The sequence below is a fragment of the Vombatus ursinus genome, unplaced genomic scaffold (assembly GCF_900497805.2).
Source record: "Vombatus ursinus unplaced genomic scaffold, bare-nosed wombat genome assembly UNPS02014797.1, whole genome shotgun sequence".
Taxonomy (NCBI): Eukaryota; Metazoa; Chordata; class Mammalia; order Diprotodontia; family Vombatidae; genus Vombatus; species Vombatus ursinus.
Genome location: NW_020954575.1, coordinates 11,053,066 through 11,061,355, shown reverse-complemented (window position 1 = coordinate 11,061,355; position 8,290 = coordinate 11,053,066). Strand labels below are relative to the sequence as shown.

The following is an 8,290-nucleotide window of genomic DNA, read 5'->3' as shown; positions in this document are numbered from 1 at the left end:
GAATTGATGAACTATTAAGGACTAAGATACTGTATTTTTGTTGGTCCAAATGTGATAGTATTAATATATTGTTACTGAGATCACTTCCTGGCTCTGGGATGGGAGGTTCAGGTCCCCCACACAAGGGGTCATCTCTAGGTCTATGCTCAGGAGTATGTTGTTATGCCCTGGCAGAGTGGGAAAAAATGCCTACAGTCCAGATACATGGTAGGGTGCATGGTTGGGGGCACTATCAAAGGTAGACAGTGGAGTAGGTTGTAGTATAGGTCCTAATGGCACCAGGCAATGGTACAACTTACAGCGGCACTAGGCAATATAGTTGGGAGTGGAACTAGCCCCAGTGTCAGTGGAATGAGCTGTAATGCATGCCCCAGGAAAGTGGACATTGACATAGTCAGCAGCTCAGGCATCATAGTTCTTTGTTTATTGGAATCTGGAAGTGATAAAGTGTCTTCCCATGGCTGCCGCTATAGTACTGGGTAATCAACAGATAATTCTTCAGACAAGGGTTGGAGGAGTAATGTGAGTGCAATTTTAAAATAATATGTGTCCTCTACTGGACAGAAATTCCCAACCATTTCTCTTATCCGGTGCCCTAGGGAACCATTAAGGCCATGTGATTGTCTTTTAAGGTGGCCTTCTCCCATGGAGGTTAAGAGAGGGATAGGCAGAAGACTTAGGAAAGGAAAGAGGGCTATAACATGACCTAAATATTTTAGACTCCAAAGGGAGCTAAGGGCATTGAGCTGGCACCTGGGTTAGACAGAAAAAAGAAGGACCCAAACCAAGATATTATTTCTCTTAGACTGTTTTCTCAATGGATTTTAATTACAGCAAATTATGTCTTTGGGTTTACTAAACACACTTTTATTGTGTTCAGTTGCTCCTAGATCACGCACACCTAATCTGTTTCATTGATCAACTTTTCATCCCTACTGCTGTTTTCACTTCCATCACTGTTAGTCATTGTTGCCCCGGTTGAAGTTCCAGAATCTGACCTGGCAGATAAGATCTGGCGCAGTGATGTTGCCTTTGTTAACCAAGAAAAGAGGGGTAGAAATACCCTGCTTTTTGGCCAAAGAGACAAAATTGTCTACCCAGATCCAACAGATGAAAGGGATATGTAGTCTCTGAAGCAGAGACTTCTACCTGTGAAAATAATCAGTATCCTACTATTGGGTTGTCTTTAAGAGGGAGATTATGGATGGTAGGATGAGGTACACTAACTAGGGTAATACAGACAATGGCCCTGGCACCAGAATGGATGCAAGCAATAGTATAATGTTGTTAAGAAGAATTAGAATGAATAGGATTAACCACAAGAAAGAAGAAACAAAACAAAGCAGAAGAGAAAAAAAAAAGAGCAAATAGTATGCTTCAATCTGCATTCAAATTTCATAGTTCTTTCTCTGGATGTGGATAATATTTTCCATCATGAGATTTTTGGAGATGTCTTAGATCCTTGCATTGCTGAGAAGAGTCAAGTCTATCACAGTTAGTCATCACACAACGTGGCTGTTACTCTGTACAATGTTCTCCTGGTTCTGCTCATTTCACTCAGCATCAGTCCATATAAGTCTTTCCAGGTTTTTCTGAAATTCGCTTGCTCATCATTTCTTACAGTATAATAGTTATCCATTACATTCAAATATCACAACTTGTTCAGCCATTCCCCAATTGATGGGCATCCCCTCAATTTCCAATTCTTTGCCACCACATACAGAGCTGCTATAAATATTTTTGTACATGTGAGTCATTTTCCCATTTTTATGATCTCCTAGGGATACAGCCATAGAAGTGCTATTGTTGGGTCAAAGGGTATGCACATTTTTATAGCCCTTTGGGCATAGTTTTAAATTGCTCTTCAAAATGGTTGGATCAGTTCACAACTCTACCAACAATGCATTAGTGTTCCAATTTTCCCACATCTTCTTCAACAGTTATCATTTTCCTGTTTTGTCATGTTAGTCAACCTGATAGGTGTGATGTGGTACCTCAAAATTGTTTTGATTTGCATTTGTCTAATCAATAGTGATTTAGAGCATTTTTTCATATGACTATATATTTTAGAGAATTAAGTCAAATTTATAAGAATACAAGTCATTCCCCAATTGAGAAATGGTCAATGGATATGAACAGGAAGTTTTCAGATGAAGAAATTAAAGCTATCTATAGTCATATCTCATTTTGACTTTATTTTGGAATAGGGTGTAAGAGTTTGGTCTATGCCTAATTTCTGCCATACTCTTTTCCAGTTTTCCCAACATTTTTGTCAAATAGTGAGTTCTTATCCCTAAAGCTGGGATCTTTGAGTTTATCAAACAGTAGATTATTATAGTCATTGCCTACTGTGTCTTGTGTACCTAACCTATTTCAATGATCCACCGCTATTTCTTAGCCAGAACCAAATAGTTTTGATGATTGCTGCTTTATAATACATTTTAAGATCTGGTACGGCTAGGCCACCTTCCCCAGCATTTCTTTTCATTAGTTCCCTTGATATTCTTGACCTTTTGTTTTTTCCAGATGAATCTTGTTATTTTTTTTTCTAGTTCTATAAAATAATGTTTTGGTAGTTTGATTGGTATGGCATTGAATAAGTAAATTAACTTAGGTAGAATTTTCATTTTTATTATATTTGCTTGATCCATCCATGAACAACTGATGGTTTTCTAATTGTTTAGATCTGACTTTATTTGTGTGAAAAATGTTTTGCAATTGTGTTCATATATTTCCTGGGTTTGTTTTGGCAGGTAGACTTCTAAATATTTTTTAATGTCTACAGTAACTTTAAATGGGATTTCTCTTTTGATTTCTTGCTATTGCGCCTTTTTGGTAATATATATAGAAATGCCGGTAATTTATGTGGGTTTATTTTACAACCTGCCACTTTTCTAAAGTTGTTTATTATTTCAATTAGTTCTTTACTTGATTCTCTAGGATTCTGTAAGTATTCATCATGGCATCTGCAAAGAGTGATAGCTTTGTTTCTTATTTGCCTATTACAATACCTTCAATTTCTTTTTCTTTTATTGTTAAAGCTAATGTTTTTAGTACCATATTGAACAACAGTGGTGATAATGGACATCCTTGTTTCACCTCTGATCTTATTGGAAAGGCTTCTAGCTTATCCCCATTACATGTAATGCTTGATGAAGGTTTTAGGTAGATGCTACTTACCATTTTAAGGAAGACTACATTTATTGCTATGCTCTCTAGTATTTTCAATAGGAATGGGTGTTGTATTTTGTCAAAAGCTTTTTCTGCATCTATAGAGATGATCATGTGGTTTCTGTTAGTTTTGTTGTTGATATGGTCAATTATGCTGATAGTTTTCCTAATATTGAACCAGCCCTGAATTCCTGGTATAAATCTTACCTGGTCATAGTGTATTATTCTCATGATAAGTTACTGTAATCTTTTTACTAATATTTTATTTAGTGAGTCTAATTTTTGTCTCAGCAATGTATGTAGGCATCTAGTCTAAGATTTGATTCTGCCTTTCTGATTAGAACGATATAAATTTGTGCTTCCTAGAAAGATAACCCCTGGATATTCCAGTGGGCCCCACTTCTATAAGGAATCAAATCTTATGATATTAACCTAAGGGCTTAGAGTCTACCAAAACCAAATCAACACAAAGAAAAGTTTGTAGATATGCAGAAAGGTATTTCCCCATCAGGCCTACACTGTGAGGAACATTCATAGTCTGGGATGAGGGCAAAATCCATATCTTTTGTTTACCCATAGTGAGGCTCCTGTAATTCCCAAGAATTTGAAAATGGAAAAGAAATACTCCTTTAGGTCTAGACTGTGAGATAGGATATGTGCATGTGTGTGTGTATGTGTGTATGTGTGTGTGTGAAAGAGATAGAGAGACAGAGAAAGAAAGACAGACAGAAAGAGTCAGAAAAGGCAGAGATGGTGAGACACAGAGACACAGAGAAATAGAGACATAGATATAGACAGTCAAAAAGACAAGTACCTAGAGAGACAGAGACAGAGACAGATACTAAGAGAGAGGCAGAGAGAGTATGAGGCAGAAAAAAGAGAAACACTGAAAATAAGGAGAAGATGAAAAAGGTGAAGGAAGAGAATGGAGTGAAAGAGAGAGAGAAAGAGAGAGAGAGAGAGAGAGAGAGAGAGAGAGAGAGAGAGAGAGAGAGAGAGAGAAGGAGAGAGAGATATGGAATGATTGTTGTTGTTCATCCTTCAATCTTGAAGAGGACCAATAACATCAGGAGGGTGATGTCATGACTTGTAAGTTAATTGGATTTAAGTGAAGCAGGGCTGTGCAAAGTCATCACCCTCACTCTCTCTTCCAGAGTCATCAGACTCCAGTGGCAAGACAGAAGTCAAGATGACTGGCAATGTGACCAGTTGCAGTGGGAGATCTTGGCCTCTTTAAGCTAAGATCTTTCCCAAGTCTCACTTTGTCTGAGGCAACACCCATTCAGTGATTAAAGACTATGTAAGAATTGAGGCAAAAGATGACCCAATTTGACATCACAAAAAAATCAGTCTTGGAGGGGAAGACTGTCAGAGTTTCTGGTGAGAACAGAAAGAATTGTTATTACACTCAAAGATTATGTAAGTTGGGGCAGAGCTGAAAGATGTTGATTGGCAAGTACAAAAATATAATTAGACCAGGGTAGCCTACAAATAGGTTCATAGTCAAGAGATCCTTAAACTTGCATGGGGGAAAAATGCTTCTTTACTTTCACTAACCTCTGAATGAAATTTAGTATTTCCTTCAATTATGGCTGTTAAAAATATATTCTGAAAAGGGGTTCTTAGGCAATAGGGTCCAATAAACAAATAACAAAAATAAACGAACAAGGAAAAGGTTCAGAACCTCCGATAAGAATGTATGCCAAAACCTGGGTTATCCTACATGGGAGAGAGAGCTACTTGGATTAGGGACAACTGCCTGCCTTGGGAGGAACACACAGTTTGACTGACACCAGCTCTGCCCCCTCTAATGGTTGTAACAAATATGTTCTCCCTCTTAGTCCCTAAGGCAAATCCTAAAATGAGCTGACCTGGGACAACTTAAAGTGACTCAAGAGCAGGGTTATCTTTGATAAATTTAGGACCTGGAGCATTAGTAATCTGTCCCCAGTTTTTTGCCCTGTGTTGCATGGTTGACTACTGCCTTTGTAAAGCTCTCTCTTGCTTTGCATTCCAGCTGTTTTACTCAAGGTTGATGCACTATTCAGGTCAGATAAGCATCAAACATTCTACTTTGCAGATTTCATGTTTTATTTATGGTTATTATTTTAGACAGCATTCTTCTTCTCTTTCTGCTGAATCCCTGCCAGATTCTGTAAAATAACAAAGTAGTGCAAGCAATAGCAGTTGTAGTCAAAATACCTTTTTTCCGAGAGAACAATGTACCGCCTAAAGTCACTGAACTTTTAGGCTTGGCCTCAAGGTTCAATGAAAATACAAATATAAATGACTCAGTCTTTCATTGTCAAGCTCTGTCTGACAGAATTCCCTGTCACTTCATCAGAGATCATCAAGACACAATCCCCAGATGGAAGAAGCTGACACAGGTACCCATTTATACCAGAAAATTAAATTCATTAAGTAAGGTCACCCTTGTGTCCAGTGGATACCACAAGTAAATCTTCACAGTAACTTTCCAAGGCTGAAAATTAAAATAATGTTCAATTATATTTCCAGATGATCTTATCAGATAACCTTCCTTGCAAGCAATTTTTTAAAATTGCTCATTGATGATCCTAGCGTCCCAACTTTCCATGATCTGAAGTTTTAGAATATTATCTCCATTTTTAAACTCATTCAATCTTGTTGAATGGTCTTACAAAGTCAAATAGTGACTTTCTTTTTCTTTTGCTCCAGTGACAAATTGCTTCACTGATCTAGACAAAAGAAGGGATTGAGCCCTCTCTACTGCTACCATCAATCAATATTTTGCCACTGGAATATTTAGATAGGTCCAGATCTTAGGCCCATGGAATGTACAGAGCTCTTCTTGTTTGTTCAAAGGACACAGATTGGGATTTAAAAAAAAAGATTTTATGAAATTTAGTAATATTTATTGGCCAAATCAATTTCTTAAAGTTTTATGATTCCAAATCATTTATATGATTTTAAATGTCATGCAATTGATTTTTATAATTCTTTAAATGTAGATGAATCTTTATGAAATAGTTATACTTCTGAATAAAAAAGTTGTGTGGATATTAGAAACCATATGGTTAATGTACTAAAGAATCTGGCTATTTAAAGGTGAGTTATTTAGCATCAGGTGAAGGAGGGTTAGGGAAGCAAGGATTAAGAACTCTTAAGAGAAGGCTTATAAGGAGTCATGTTGCTCCATGATGGTGGAAAGCTTCCCAAGATACCTAACATCCTGGATTCCAAGAGAACCAAGTATTGGTTTGCCCATTTCCCTTTCTAATCAGTATCATCAGGGTATTCTTCTTGACACCATTTTGCAATGAAATAAAATACACAATATTACTGGTATATTTTGAGGTTTTTAAAATATATTTTAATTACTACATTTTATTTTTATATAATCTACCTTTACCAATTTATCTCTCCTTACTTTCTGGAAAGGCATTTCTCAACAAAGAAGAGGGAAAAATGAATGGAGGGAGAGAGAGAGACAGAGAGAGAAACAGAGACAGAGAAAGAGACAGAGACAGAGTTAGACAGAGACAGAGAGAGAGACAGAGGAGACAAAGACAGAAACAGAATGAGAGAGAATGAGGCAAAGAAGAGGGAGCAATGAATGGAGGGAGGGAGAGAGAGACAGAGAGACAGAGACAGACAGAGAGAGAGACAGAGGAGACAGAGACAGAGACAGACAGAGAGAGAATGAGAGACAGAGACAGAATGAAAGAGACGGAGAGAATGAGAGTGCCAGAGACAGAGAATCAGAGACAGCGAGACAGAGACAGACTCATAGAGAAGGAGGAAAGTAAGAAGGGAGGAAGAAAGAGCAGCAAAACCAACCTTGTTAGTTCCAACATGGGGGCCCCCGGAGGCCACGGCCGCCACCGCCCCCGGGTTTCTGGGCGTCCTGCGGCTAGTGTCCGTGACCGTGAGCGCGGAGCAGTAGGGGGGCTGCGGCCGCCGCCGCGGGGGGGCGACGAGACAGTCAAGTGAGAGGACCTGAGAGTGGGACAATATTTTTGTAAAGATCCTGAAATAAATGAAGCCATTCAAGAACCTGTTAACTGTACAAATTACACAGCTCATGCATTATGTTACCCAGCACCCAACATAACTTGTAAGGATTTTGTGGCAAGGAAACCCATTATACTGGAAGCGAAGTTGTTTTTTTCAAGACCATACTTTGCCGTAATGTAAACGGCTATTCCTACCTGGTGGCAGTGGCTGTCTCTCTCTTCCTTGGTTGATTAGGAGCAGACAGATTTTACCTGGGATACCCCGGTTTAGGTTTGTTAAAGTTTTGCACTGTAGGATTTTGTGGAATAGACAGTCTGATGGACTTCATTCTCATTTCAATGCGGATTGTTGGTCCTTCTGACGGCACTAGTTACATTATCGATTATTATGGAACAACACTTACAACACTGAGCTTTACCAATGAAACGTTTAGAAAAACATAGAAGTACCCTTTGACGCTCAGAAGACAGCTCGATGGCTTTGTGCCTCCTTGATTTTAAGAGAGCTCCAGAACGTGAATCTCAGGCTTTCTCATCGTCCCTGTCCACACAGCTCGCCTCAGTTGCATAATTTTTATTGGAGATTTTTTTAGTTATCTTAATTTGAGATTGTTTAACTGGAGACTTTCTCTGAGACCTCTTGTCTACCTTGGAAGGCTTTCTCACCCACCTGCCTGCCTTCCTGTCCCACCCCAAATGTCTTTTTCATAGGCAAGTTGTGGCTTGTCATTTTTCCTTCTTCAAAACAAAACAATAGAATAACTTTTAAAAAAACCCCTTGTTTAAAAAAAATCTGAAATCATATATAGTATTCCAAACCTATGGTCACCTATCTCTACAAAGAAGTGTGAGAGGTACTCTGAAAACACACACATATATGTATTTTTGTTCACAACGTTTTTCTCCTCCCCTAAGTACTGTTTTCATGCTAGGGGATTTCAACCTATATACATACACACACATGCATATACATATGTATGCATGTGTGTGTAAATATATATATAATATATATATACATAAACATACATGTATGTGTGTGAATATAGTCCCTCAAATTTGCTAACTTCACAGTTCCTTAACTTACTTCATTATCATGATCTGCTCTTCTACCCTCTCTCTACTAC

General features: G+C 38.2%; 1 pseudogene; it reads left to right on the top strand.

Moving 5' to 3' along the window:
* Nucleotides 1–285: 285 nt before the first annotated feature.
* LOC114049118 lies at nt 286–7,661 on the top strand (annotated as a pseudogene).
* The last annotated feature ends 629 nt before the right edge of the window (nt 7,662–8,290 follow it).